The sequence below is a fragment of the Notolepis coatsorum genome, assembly GCF_963971535.1.
Source record: "Notolepis coatsorum genome assembly, chromosome: 16".
NCBI lineage: Eukaryota > Metazoa > Chordata > Actinopteri > Aulopiformes > Paralepididae > Notolepis > Notolepis coatsorum.
The window spans coordinates 8,549,603-8,564,543 of record NC_140180.1 but is presented as its reverse complement, the minus strand read 5'-3'; the positions used below and the strand labels follow the sequence as shown (position 1 = coordinate 8,564,543).

At 50.6% G+C, this 14,941-nt stretch overlaps 1 protein-coding gene across 1 annotated transcript in view; it reads right to left on the bottom strand.

The window, feature by feature from the left end:
• LOC311242824 (eukaryotic peptide chain release factor subunit 1) overlaps positions 1–1,501 on the bottom strand; it is a 29,379-nt gene extending 27,878 nt beyond the window's left edge. Inside the window, exon 1 of the mRNA XM_084331867.1 lies at positions 1,352–1,501. The gene's annotated coding sequence lies outside the window, so the exon portion shown is untranslated. The remainder of the gene's footprint in view (positions 1–1,351) is intronic.
• Between the last annotated feature and the right edge of the window lie 13,440 nt (positions 1,502–14,941).

Here is a 14,941-nt window from a genome sequence, read left to right as displayed (position 1 = left end):
TTGACCATGAAGGACTGGTTCTGCCCGAACCGTTCGTTATACAAGAATCACAGAGACGTTTCAAAGGTACTCACGGTTGCACGAGGGTTTCGGACAGAGATACGGGATGGTTTGAAAGCTCGGCGTTGCTAATAAACATTTTAAATATTGTTTTATAAACTGCTCAAAACGGCATTATTTTCGGCGTTGGCTGCCTGGTGCGCCTGCGCTGTGGTCACAGCGCCGGAAATGATGGCAGTGTTAATCAGTTTATAAAAAATATTTAAAATGTTTATTAGCAACGCCGGGGTTTCAAACCATCCCGTATCTCTGTCCGAAACCCTCGTGCAACCGCGAGTACCCTTGAAACGTCTCTGTGATTCTTGTATAACGAACGGTTCGGGCAGAACCAGTCCTTCATGGTCAACATACGTTGGTCTCCTATCGAGGAGCAAGTGACTGTGGATTCACTCGGTGCATCAGTCACGAAAGGGGCTACTAGCCGGGCAGAGCGCGAGACACGCTGAGCTACAGTGCTGCTAGCCGGAAGGATTGTTTGATATATTTTACATGTTTTGGCCTTAAATAGTTTCAAAATATCAGTCATTTCTGAAAATACGTTACAAAAGTTTTAAAAAAATGCGTTTTGGAAAATAGCTCTTTATTTGATAGTGGCTGCTAGCCGGGGCAGCTAGCGCGAGACACGCTGAACACAGTACTGCTAGCCGGGCAGAGCGCGAGACACTATAGCCTGGACAGAGCGCGAGACACTATAGCCTGGGACAGAGCGCGAGACACTATAGCATGGACAGAGCGCGAGACACTGCTAGCCTGGGACAGAGCGCGAGACACTATAGCCTGGACAGAGCGCGAGACACTATAGCCTGGACAGAGCGCGAGACACTATAGCCTGGACAGAGCGCGAGACACTATAGCCTGGACAGAGCGCGAGACACTATAGCCTGGACAGAGCGCGAGACACTATAGCCTGGACAGAGCGCGAGACACTATAGCCTGGACAGAGCGCGAGGCACTATAGCCTGGACAGAGCGCGAGACACTATAGCCTGGACAGAGCGCGAGGCACTATAGCCTGGACAGAGCGCGAGGCACGCTGAACAGTGCTGCTAGCCGCGGCAGAGCGCGAGGGAGAAGGTTCTCCACCCGGCTTGTGTCTGTCAGTAAAGTGCGCGGAAAACCCCAGGCCTTTAACCGTCTTCCAGGCCCTAGCGTCCACCCCATTCATTATCTAACGGCGGCGCGAGGCCGACCTACTTTCCCCCTTTACTTTCACGTTAAAACAACTCCCAACCGCCACCCGTTTCCGTATCCATTTTTTTAAAGAAATATATAACCGGCGACACCGTACTTGCCTCGGGGGGGGGGGCAACACAACACCGCTCCGGTCGCTCTCTCTCTCGGTCTCTCCGTCTCTTGCGCTGCTAGCTAACGGCCGCCGAGCTCGTGAACCGGTGGTCGTTAGAAATGACGTTGCCTTTCCCACAGCCGGTTTCTCTCTTCCACACAAACTGCGGCGCGTGGTGCGATCATGGGGCGCGCGATGGGGGCTCTCTCACATGTGGGAGGTGGTTACGGGATTGTGGGTATTCACTTCCTGGAAACCTGCATAGAAACGGATGACGCGGCCGTGGCTGGTTACCGTGAGGTGTCATTCACGGGATTCCGAGCGGTGATTGGTCTGAATCACCTGAACTTGCCAGAGCTGGGTGGGAGTTACCTTTCTATTATATGGGAGTTGTAGTTCGTCTTTACCGTGTGTAGCTTTATTCTGAATAATATTTGACTTCCACACGTTGAAATGGTAATTCTCTCCAAATGACTCCATGAAGAAAATGATAATGGGGCACTTAAAACAAATTTAAATATGTATTTTGCACATAATCAGGTTTCCCTAAAACTGTGTAAACACCTTCCTTTAGTATGACAGTTATTCAGAGTATATGAGTTCGAAAATATCCCCCAGTGATGTCATCAAAGGACACATAATCCTTGTGTTAGGTCAGTTACACCTCAATGAAATTATGTAAATGAAAATAGCAACAGGGATTGCAAAGGGAATTGATTTTTTTTCATTTTCCATCATTTCATTGAGCTGTTACGTTAATTAACACAAGGAACACCTCGCGAGCAGCGTCAGTTTTTTTTAGACCCCGACCCCACGGGGTGTGGAAGCAGTAACCAGTGATGGGCAAGCTACTTGGAAAATGTATAAGCTACACTACAAGCAGGGGTGCAGTCGTAATATCAGAACTGCCTGGACGCCACATGTGAAGAAACACACTCCTCAATGTCAGTTTCAGTATTTAATAAAAGACAAAGATGAAGACACCCTGAAACAGACAAGACAACACACTCAGCTGACAATGTGTAACATGAATACATAATAACACTATGGTAACACATAAATATATATATATCTGTATAATGCATATAATATAATATATATAATATGTATGAACAGCAATAGTGCAATAAGCATCTCACATGAATGAGTGAACGAACGTCTCTGCCGCAGGCGAGTGAGGGAATGAGGACTAAGATAGCCGCTCAGTAATAACAGCGCAGATCAAGGCATGTCCGGTTGGGTGCTGGTAAGACGCTGCCCCTTAGTGGCCGGCGATAAACTCTTCATCCCCCCCAGACCGGAAAGCTAAGGGTAGGAATAGCTTAACGGTCTAAATCCTGTATCCAGCTGCCGGACTCGGGCTCGTAACGTGCAGGCGGCCTCCTCACGCGGCCCGGCCGAGTAGGCGGGGGCAGCGTCGGTGGCGACCGTGGCACCGGAAGCGGCGCGCCCAGGAAGGCACCGGCAGGAGCGGTGAGGTCAGAGGCCGCCTCATCAGCAGGCGCCGTAGGGAAGGCGCCCATAGCCGAGTCGCGGGGCTCATCAGCCGGCTGCTGAGTAAACCCCTGGGGCATCGCGGGCGGGGGCTGACGGGTGGGGGCCGGGGTGGGGGCAGACGTCCCATTGCAGTAGGTGGCGGCGACGGCGCAGCCGACTGCTGATGGGCGCAGGGTGTGGCCGGTGTGTAGGCGCGGAGGAAACGCTGGTTGCGCAATGTTAGGCGTCCCGAACCGTCGACCCTGACCCGATACTGGTCGTGGCCCATTGACTCCACCACCACCCCTGACCTGTCCCATTTGTGAGGGCTCGGGCCCTGCTGGTTCTGGAGGAATACTCTCTCGCCGAGTGCCAACGGGCGGAGCGGTCTCGAGTGAGTCCCCAGAGACTCGGTGGTACGGGACATACGGGTCCGAAGGGCATCCTCCTTTGCCGCCCATGCCTCGCGCCACAGCAGGCGGATATGTGGGTTCGAGAACTTCTCGAGGCGGTTCACGAAGGAGAGCGAGCCTCGAAGGGGGCGGCCGAAGATGATCTGCGCTGGCGAGAGGTTGCAGTCGGGGTCAGGTGTGTTTCTCAACTGCAGCATCGCGCGCAGGAAGCGGTCCTGATCAAGGCTGCCCGACGGGCCGGTGTTGGACATCAGGAGGCGCTTAGCAGCCTTCACCGCCACTTCTGCCCTCCCGTTCGATTGTGGAAAGCTGACGGAGGATATACGGTGCTTGACGTGCCATAGGCGGAGGAAGTCCTCAGTGTGGCTCGCCTTGAATTCCGGACCGCCGTCGCTTGAGAGCTCCTCCGGTACGCTGAAGGTGGCGAAGAACGAACGGAGGTGTTGGACCAGGCCCACTGAGCCTGCCAGGGCAGTACCAGCCGTAGAGCTCAGGACCTCTACCCAGCCCGAGAGCCGGTCCCCAACAACTAGGTAGTGGCGGCCCCCATAGTCGAAGAAGTCCGCAAACACCGCCTCGAACGGAGTGGATGGGGGTGATGATGGCAGGGGGGGTGTAGCCGCCTGTGACGGAGCATTGCGGTTGCAGTCTGCACACCCGTCCCTGGTGGCTTGAATGTCCCCTGACATCCCGGGCCAGTAGACTATCGCTCGGGCATGCTGCCCCATCGCTGAAGTCCCCTGGTGGGCGGCGTGGAGATGCCGAAGGACTCTCTCACAGAGGGATGGGGGAACCACGACGCGGTCCTGATAGAGCAGGACGCCGTCCTGTGCGTAGACGGACTCACAGACCGATGACAGGCTCGCCAGGGCGGGGTCGTTGACGTCAATTCCACCCTCCTGCTCGATGAGGCGGAGGAGGTGGCCAAGGCCCTCGTCAGCCGCTGTCTCTTGTGCGAGGAGGGGACAAGAGACGGCACCGAGCTCTCGTGCATCGTCACGGATGGAGACCATGAGTGCTGATTCCACGGCGTCAGGCTCGCTCGGCAGCCACAGTGAGATGCCGTTCGTCGAGCCCGAGGGGGAAGGGTGCCTTGAAGTGGCGTCAGCGGCATAGTTGCTCTTGCCAGGCAGATGCACAATGTCAAAGCGCCATGGGAGGGTGCGCTGCTTGAGTCTAAATAGACGCAAGTTCGTAATCTCATCCAGCGTGCGGTTGCCAAAGATCTTCACCAGCGGCTTGTGGTCGGTGACCACGACGAGGTTGTCGGACCCCTGCGTGAAGTACCGCGTCTGTTCCAGACCCCAGGCCACGGCCAGGGCCTCTCCTTCGACAGCCGCATAACGCTGCTCCGCAGGGGACAGGAAAACGCGACCCCGCGAGGGTGATCCTCCATCCTCCTGGACAGCAGTCCGGTATGCCCGAGGCACAGTGACAGTGCTGCTGGAGCAGGAAGTAGCCAATGCCGAGCTTGGACCAGTCAGGGCGGAGGCAGGTACGCTTCTGCATGTCGTAGATCTCCACGCCCTCACGGATGGCCCCAATTATGGCCTGCTTGGACGTCTGGAACGCCTCCTCCAGAGCGGGGGACCATAGGAACACACAACGTGGGCTGAGGAATGGCTTGAATGGAGCCATCGTCTCACGCAGCTGGGCATAGTTAGCCACCTGGTTAACAAGGCCGAACCAGCTCCTGATATCCGTCGTGGAGCCCGGTGTAGGGAAGTCCCGGATGGCGTCCAAGTATTTCGGGAGTGGTTCGATGGTGGACTCCGACACCCTGAAGCCAGCGAAATCGACGCACCTCTCCGCGAATTGAAGCTTATCCGGGTTCAACACGATGCCCGACCGGCCGACACGCGTGAGGAAGTCAATGGTCCTCCACCAGTGTTGCTCCAGGTCAGTGTCATAGTGGATGGTGTCATCCACACAGCGTTCCTTGCGCTCATAGTCCGAGAGGACGGCGTCGAACCGGCGGTTGTAGCCATCCCCTGACGACAGGAAGCCCTGTGGTGCCCTGGTGTAGCGCCAACGGCCGAAGGGTGTGATGAAGGTAGTGAGGTGGCGATCCGACTCACGCAGGGGGACGCTGTGGTAGCCGTTCCAGGCATCCGTGACGGTCTTCCAGGTGCCCTTCGGGACGCGGCGTGCGAGGTGGAACGGAGACTCGGTGGCGAAGGTTTCACGTTGGCAGAACTTGTTGAGGGGGGAGAGGTCCACGGTTCTGCGGGGGGAACCGTCGTGCTTCCGAGTGACTACCATACGATGGCACCACGCGACAGGCTCGCCGTATGGCACACGTTCAATGACCCCAAGGGCCTCGTCCCGCAGGAGGTCATCGTGGACCCTCCGCTGCCAGTGTAGAGGCACGTTGGCCGCGGTGTGGCATGCCTTGGGCGTAGCTGCGGGGTCCACGTGCATCTCGATAGGCGGTCCTTCCATGCATGGCAGTGCCCGATGAGGGCAGGTGTTGAACGTCGACGAGGCATATCTCTCGAGTAGCCAACCTTTCATCCGGCCGTTGTTCTCTGGCGTACAGGGGAACGGCAGTGCTGCGGGGCGCGCGCGGGGGACCGTGCGCTGGGGGCATGAGCACTGTGCGTCCTGGGGGTCACCTGGCCCTACGCAGCCGCCGTTGGTTGACCTCGTAGCATTGACAGACAATGGCTGGTCTGGCGTGTCAGCCGTGTCAGGGCCGCGCCTGTCCCTGGGCCCCCTTGTAACGTCGTCCGATGGGAAGCTCATAGGCAAGAGGCCGAGGTTGAGCAACGACTCGTAGGAGAGGAACATAGCCCGGACTGAGCTGCTCACGTATACCATGGAACGGCAGGACGTAACGCGCCCCCCGCTGCAGGTCGTCGAGAGCCTAGCGAAGAACGCTCCCTCGATGGCTATGGGGGATCGATTGGCGGCTGACAGGCTGAGGCTGACGGGTCGCAGGTCGTCCTGCGTGAAACCGCAGGACAGGAACTCCTCCAGAGACCAAAGGTCCGACTGCGCGCCAGTGTCTGCGACGGCCGATATCCGAGCCCCGTTGGCTGGGCCCCGGTTGCTGGTGCCATCCCTCAGTCCGACTGGCATGTCCACTGAGATGGTGATCAGTGCTCGGGGGTGGTCTCTCAGCTTGGCTCGTTTCCATTCGCCCTTGGAGAAGATGTGGTGCTCGAGTCTGATAGGTGCAGGCCTGTTGACACAGCCATGCGACGTAGGGGCGTGGCGTCGGCGATGGCTCCTGCAACGTCGGCCAGGGCGGGCTCCAGCTTGCACCGATGAGACCTGGGAGATCAGCTCCGACCCCACAGCGGCCTGTTGACCGTCGGATGGTGGTTGTTGACGCCTCTGTTGTCGGCGGGCCCTGTAGCAGCCGATGCACACCTGGTGAGGCTTAGGATTCCACCCACGAGGCCCCTCCGTGAAAATGTTAAAGACGCTCTTGCACTCCGGGCATGACGCTCGTTTAGCCCCGTCCGCAGGGTTCGGGGCGGGGCTCGTCTGTGGAGTCGTCTTAAGGCGCCGGAACGACGACATGGCTGACAGGGAGGACGACGGGAGAGCGTTACGGGCCATCTCTTTGTTCTCGATGAGCGCGATCACCTCGTTAACTGGCTTAACCAGGATGTCAGTCGTCCCCAGCGTCTCGCGGCGTATGTCCGAGTCATAAATGCCATTGAGCAGGACATCGCGAGAAACTGAAAAGATTTGGATATGAGAATGCATATTATAGTTCCTTTAAACGGACCCTGAGGAGAGGAGTAGCCACATTAATCAAGAACACAGTAAAATTTGAATTGGTCAAAGAAATAAGAGACAAGGAAGGGAGATTTGTTCTGATGAAGGGGAAAATGGAGGGTCAGATGGTTACGTTAGTGAATGTATATGCCCCCCCGGAGAGTGAGAGGTATTTATATGAGACCATTTATGACATGATAGCGATAGAACTGGAAGGGATATTGATATGTGCGGGGGATTTTAATGTGGTATTGAATCATGACTTGGACACTACGAGTACTAGAAAAGGGAGACCACAAATCAGTAGGTATATGAATATACAGATGACAGAAATGGGAATTACAGACGTTTGGAGGGGGATGCACGCCCTGGACAGGGAATACACACATTACTCACATCCACACGCGACATATGCGAGAATAGACTATTTTCTGATGACGACGGGGGACAGCTACAGGGTTCGAGGAGAGCAGAATAGGGGTAGCGGACATATCGGACCACAGTGCCATATATCTGACAGTAGATCTGGAGGGGAGACTGAGGAACACGATCTGGAGACTGAATGTGGGAATATTAAATAACAAGGGGGTGGTGAGTGAGATTAAGGAGGAGATAGCCAGGTATAAGGAGGAAAATGACAACGGGGAGGTCGACCCGAACATTCTATGGGACACACTGAAGGTGGTGATAAGGGGGAAATTGATGGAGAAAACAGCACTACTGAAGAGAGCCAGAACGGAGACATATCACAATCTGATAGGGAAGCTGAAGGATCTAGAGGGGAGACACCAGATCTCGAAAGAACAGGAAACACTCGGAGAAATCAAAGAAGTAAGGGCCAGGATAAATAGGGAATTATTGACGGAAATAGAAAAGAAAGCGAGGTTTATGAAACAGACGTACTATGAGGGGGGACCAAGGGCGACTAGACTGTTAGCCAGGAGAATCAGGACGCAACAGAAGTTAAACACGATACACACAATAAGAGATACAAAGACTAACGAAATATTGAGGGACCCAGCTGAAATAGAGAGGACATTTAGAGAATACTATGAGACACTATACACACAGCCAATGGCAGCGGGAGAAGAGAAAATAGACGCTTTTCTGGAGAAGCTGGAGTTACCACCGATAGGGAGAGAACAGAATGAAGAATTAAATAAAATAATTACAGAACGGGAACTGGAAGAGGCAATTAGTAGAGCTAAAAACAACAAATCTCCGGGGAGCGACGGATTCCCATCGGAATTCTACAAGACATTTAGAGCAGAATTAGCGCCCATGTTAGGAGCGGCATTCAGGCACACAATGGAAGAGGGCAAAATGCCTCCCTCGTGGAAGGAAGCCATAATCACCGCGATACCGAAGGAAGGGAAGGATAGAGAATTATGTAGTAGTTTCAGACCTGTGTCCATACTCAATGTGGATTATAAGATGTATACATCAATAATATCAAAGAGATTCGAGACGTTTATGCCAGACATTATAGATGAAGATCAGACTGGATTCATTAAAGGGAGACAGACGCAGGACAACGTGAGAAAGACATTACACATAGTGGAGGAGATACAAAAGCAAGGTGGGAGTGCGGTACTGATTAGCCTAGATGCAGAAAAGGCATTCGACAGTGTTAGTTGGGCATTTTTATATAAGGCACTAGAGAAATTCGGGCTAAACGAGAGGGCAATGAAGACGATCAAGGCACTATATCAGGAGCCGACAGCGAGAATTAAGGTGAATGGCAGCCTGACGGATAGAATCAGATTAGAGAGGGCTACCAGACAGGGATGTTGTCTCTCGCCAACGCTCTTCGACGTTTTCATAGAACCACTGGCACAACTGATCAGACAGACCGAGGACATCAAGGGAGTAGAGATAAAGGGAACGGAACACAAATTAGGCCTATTTGCGGATGACGTGATAGTATACATGAGGCAACCAGACAAGAGCTTCCCGGCACTGATGGATCTACTGAAGGAATATGGCCACTACTCAGGATACAAACTAAACGTGACAAAGACACAGACCTTAGCATGGAACTATACCCCAACGACGGAAATGCAAGCGATACCGGAGTCTCAAGGCGAGCACAGAAAGACTCAGAAGAAGCTTCTATCCCCAGGCCATCAGGCTGCTAAACGAACAATGAATGAACACTACACAACAACAACCACCAAACGCACATAGCACACACATCCACACGCACACACTCACTTTAAACAAACACACTGTAGCACCCACTCCACACACTTTATAGCACACACCCACTTTAAACAAACACACTGTAGCACCCACTCCCCACACTTTATATTTATTGATGAAGGATTGCACTACAACTCGTACACCTTACTGTAAATTGTACCTAAAATTGTACCTCATCCCATTTCTGCTTTGCACTAGATAGTACTGTACATTAGTACACTGCATAGTATTGTATATTATATGGTAACTCAGAACATTGTACATATGTCTATACCGAACACTGTGACCTCATTTTTCTTCTTCTAAATTACATGCTATATTATGTTATTTGATACTATCTTGTCTAGCACAGTCTCTGGAGCGTAACAGTAAGAAGCATTTTGTATGAAAGTATTCTGTACTTCTGTATGACAACTATTAAAGAACTTGAGAACTTGAACTTGAAATTAGGGAGGAGTACGGGATAAGGTGGGACATGGACAAGATTAAATACCTAGGGGTGAACATCATGAGAGGGGTGGGGAAGTTGTTTGAGGCGAATTATACACAGATCAATCAGAACATCAAGAGAGACTTAGAGAGATGGACAGTAATGCCCTTGGACTTCAATTCAAGGATAGAGGTTATTAAGATGAACATACTATCAAGGTTACTATACCTGTTTCAGTCACTACCGATACGGATACCACAGAACCAATTCAGGGAGTGGGACAGACTGATATCAAGGTTCATATGGGCGGGGAGAAGACCACGGGTCAGATATAAAACACTGCAAAGGAAAAGGGAGGAATGGCAGTACCCAGCCTACAAGACTATTATTATGCAGCACAGCTGAGAGCAGTGACGTGCTGGTGCAACGACAACTATGAGGCCAGATGGAAAGACATTGAAAAAGAAGGGGGGGATACAAAGTTCAGGTTCTGGTAGGGGATAGGGAACTATTCAAGGAAAAAGAGGGGCTGTTAGATCCAATCACCAAGTGCACCTTGATTATATGGAACAGAGTAGTAAAAGCACACAAATTGGGGAAGCAGTCAGGGGTTCTGAGATGGGTAGCACATGACAAGAGGTTCGAACCAGGGAGGGTGGACCATGGATTCAGAAGGTGGGAAAGGGGGGGGGGCAACAGCGATATGCAAAATGATAGAGAAGGGGGAAATGCAGACCCTACAAAAATTAAAGGAGAAACTTGGACTAGAAAACAGGGACCACTTCAGATATCTACAGATTAGAGATTACTATAATAAAGAAATAAGAGGGGACAAGGACGAAGAACAGAATGGAATAATCAGGATGATAGTAAGGGCGTACGAAGGAGGGAAAGGAAGGGTAATATCAGCACTGTACCGGGCTATAATGGCCAGCAAGGGACACACGACCGACTATATAAGGGAGAAATGGGAGAGAGAACTAGAGGTGGGAATAACAGAGAAGGAATGGGATAACATATGTGAGGTGCAGCACTCAACAACGGGATCAAGGGTATGGAAAGAATTTGGATGGAAAAACATAATCAGGTTCTTTATAACCCCGGAGTTGAAGGGAAAGTATGCACCAACACAAAGGGCATGCTGGAGGATGTGTGGGAAGGAGGGGGCAAATCACACACACGTATTCTGGGGATGTCAAAAGCTGAAGGGGTATTGGGAGGAGATAGGGGAGGCAATGACCAGAATAATAGGATACGGGTTACCACAAACGGGACTGGTGCTTTACTTAGGGGACCTGACGTGACGCACAAGGGTATACAAGGGGGGGACAAATATTTAATAAAGATAATGCTGATATCGGCCAGAAAAGCAATAACGAGACTGTGGTACAAGGAAGATACACCAACAATAGCACAATGGGTAGGATTAGTAGAGGAGATACAGGATATGGAGAGGATAACACACATGCTGAGGCTACAGGAAGAGAAATTTGAGGAAAGATGGGGAAAGTGGGAGGATTATAAGGGGAACAAGAACGACATCACAGAGGAAGAAACAAATGCAACACAAGAGGGCGAAGGGTAAAGGAGGAAAGAGGTTCAAGGAGGGTCTCTGAGCCCATGTCGCACACTTTTGATTTAGTTAGTATTTTCAAAATTTAATTTTTTTTTATTTTTATTTTTTGGGTATGACAATTGTTTTACGTTTTTTTTCTTGTTTTTTTAACTTTATTATTTATGTCTGTTTAACAGTGTTGTATATTCTGTTGTGTTATTGATGTTATTGTATATGTTGTGTTGTATGTACATATAAGTGTTCAATACAAATGTAAGTTTAAAAAGAAAAAAAAAGAAAAAATTATTACATTTAATCTGAGTTTAACATGATTTGTGGAACTCCCTCTGGTGTTGTGGTTGTGGTATTCACTGACCTTTGGGAAGTATTTCGACATGCGCACATGGGTATCTTAGTGGTGTAGTGTATCTTGTAGACCAGGCCCATTGCAAGTTGCTGTACTCTGTCGTCTACTCTAAGCCATCCTAGGTTGAGGTGCTTTGGTACCATGAGGTGCAAGCATAGTCATAGTACCCTTGAATGAGTGCTCCTGTTAGAGTCTTCAAGGTATTCTTGTTTACCAGAGAGGAGATCCGGTACAGGAATCTAGTTCGTTGGTTGACTTAGTTTTATTACATTGGATCCCATTTTGTCACAGGAAAGATTTGCCTCTAGGAACCCAGGTAGGTAATTTCATCTTTCCTTTTCCTTGTCACCTTCACCTAATATGTTTTGATCTGGTCAGGTGCGCTGTCACCTAATATGTTTTGATCTGGTCAGGTGCGCTGTCACCTAATATGTTTTGATCTGGTCAGGTGCGCTGTCACCTAATATGTTTTGATCTGGTCAGGTGCGCTGTCACCTAATATGTTTTGATCTGGTCAGGTGCGCTGTCACCTAATATGTTTTGATCTGGTCAGGTGCGCTGTCACCTAATATGTTTTGATCTGGTCAGGTGAGCTGTCACCTAATATGTTTTGATCTGTGTCTGGTTAGGTGTGCCGTCACGCGTCACCTAATATGTTTTCATCTGTCTGGTCAGGTGTGCCGTCACCGAATATGTAATTTTTTGCATCTGTGTCTGGTCAGGTGCGCCGTCACAGAATATGTAATTTTTTGCATCTGTGTCTGGTCAGGTGCGCCGTCACCTAATGTTAATATGTTTTCATCTGTGTCCACTGACCACTGACCACTGACACACACAGTGGGGGATGTTTTAAAAATATAATTGAATATATAATATAATATAATAATTTGTGCTTCACCAAAAAATTTGGTCAGCAGCCACCACTGATTAATATGTACTGTTGGACTGTAATAATTCCATGTACGAATAAATAAAAATGATGATGATGATGATGATGATGATGATGATGATGATGATGATGATGATGATGATGATGATGATGATGATGATGATGATGATGATGATGATGATGATGATGATGATGATGATGATGATGATGATGATGATGAAGAAGAAGAGAGGGGCTGTCGTGTGTGCTGGGCAAAGAGCCTCCAGGTAGTAGATCTGCATCCGGAAGCACTCTAGGTGGAGCGAGGGATATAGGTCAACCTGTCAAGGGAGAACCAAATCAGTGGCAAATTCGTTTACAGTTCAATATCCAACACCAAACATAACGTGAGCAGAAATGAACTTGGGGGACGTAGTAGTGGGGGGTTCCCAAGCCAAGCCGTCAAGCTGGTTTCTGCTCTGTGGTGGTTGGGTTGAAACTGAAGGCAGCTGGTTTGGTGTTGTAGAGGCTGAAGAACCGTCACAGAGGATCAGCAGAGAAGAGATGTCCTGGTTTTATCCCCAAGTCTAGGCCCATGATGTCATTATTCTCCTATAGGAGGGTAGAGGCGCAGGCACGGAGACACAGCAGCCAATCACACACAAAGATAGAGCCTGCAGCCTCTCCCCAATTAGTCCAATCATCTAGTTCCAGCTGCCAGAGTCACTGCAATCACAGACACGGTCATGTTCGCAGTAGGGTCTTCACACAACCTGGGACAAGATGGCAGTTTGTGTGTTGTTCATATTCAAACAATATCTGAAAAAGAAATCATGCAGATTTAACACACACACACACACACACACACACACATGCACTGAGTCGCTGATTAAATGTTCTCTGCACCTCCCATCCCGTCTTCCTTCCCTCCAAAGGGCAGCCGGGAGCAGACAAGGGCTGCAGCGTGCGCCGCGCCCGGGGACCAATCCAAGTGCTCCTGTGCGTCTTTGTCAGACAGCGTTAGTGATCTGTTGTGCATGTTTTTCCATTGGGTTGATCTTATCGGAAGGGGAAACACGGGGGAAGAACATGCAAACTCCACACAGAAAGGCCCGGGAGATACCCCACCTGGGTAACTGGCAACCTGGTCCCCAAGCGGGAATTGAACCCAGGACCTTCTTGCTGTGAGGCGACAGTGTTAACCACTACACCACCGTGCCGCTACCATAAAGCCAACCCAGTTCATGTCTCGGATTATAGTCGAGCCCTAAGTTTTGCTTTTTTACCCCGACGAAGAGGAACTTCACACTGGAGCTGAAGCAGTGAAGCGCCACTGTGACGGCAGAAGGTTCCCGGTTCGATTCCGGCTCCTCCCGGCAGCGTGTCGAAGTGTCCTTGAGCAAGACACTTAACCCCGGCCTAACTGCTCCCGATGAACAGGTCGGGCACCTTGCACGGTCGCCTTCGCCGTCCGTGTGTGAATGTGAGGCTTAACCCTTTCACTGCCGCACTACCGAATGGTTAACCATTTCACTGCGACAATACAGAAGGTTAACCCTTTCACTGCCACACGACAAAGGGTTAGCCCTTTCACTACCACCACACTACAGAAGGTTAACCCTTTACCATCACACTACAGACCGTCTGTATTGTGATAGTAAAGGGTTAACCTTCTGTAGTGTGGTAGTGAAAGGGTTAAGTTGTAAAACTTTGGATAAAAGCTGCTATGTGAAAGCAGGCCATTTACATGCGGGGGTGCATCGGCGAGATTGAAAATATATTTGAAAAGCAGAATCTGAGCGAGACGTCGTCGTCGAGATGAAGACGTTGGCTCGTCTGTAGCAGAGGGTGCTACGTGGCTGAAGAGAACACAGGCCCAGCCAGTGAGGGGATTCCAGGATGACGGTAATGGCGTCGCACTGCAAACACCGCTTTACACGTTTCAACGATTATTTTGTATTTATAGCCCCTTTAAATCCATCAGCGTACAAGAAATTTTTTTCAAAACACACCACTTAATGTTTTTTTTTTTTTTAAACCAGTCACCTGGTTCTTTTAGCGTTTATCGCTTTTTCTTCGCATTCATACTTGGTCAAGTTCGACCGACAGAAGCAGGCTGAAAGGGTTCAGATGGGGGGGTAGACACTCTGGGAAAGGCACGGCTGCCGTCCGGGATTCGAACGCGCTCAGCCCCAGATCCGCGCGAGCGCGGTTGTCCACGGCGCTGAAATAGCACTCGCGGTACGTGGTGAGCTACTGGAGCTCCCCGACCACCACTTAATGTTTTATCCAAAAAGTGTATGGCTAGAGTCATTAAAGAGCTTAGCGGGGGGAGCTCCCGTAGCTCACCGCATATCTCGGCGCTATTTCTGCATCGGGGAAAACCGTGCTCGTCACGGATCTGGGGGACACGAGTTCGATTCCCGGACCCGCCGTCATTTCTCAGAATGTCTTCCCCTGCTCTACATCCCATTTCAACCTGTTTCTGTCGGTCATGCTTGACCAGAAAAGCGATAAACGCTAAAAAATTAAGTTTAAAAAAAAAAAAAGAGCTTAG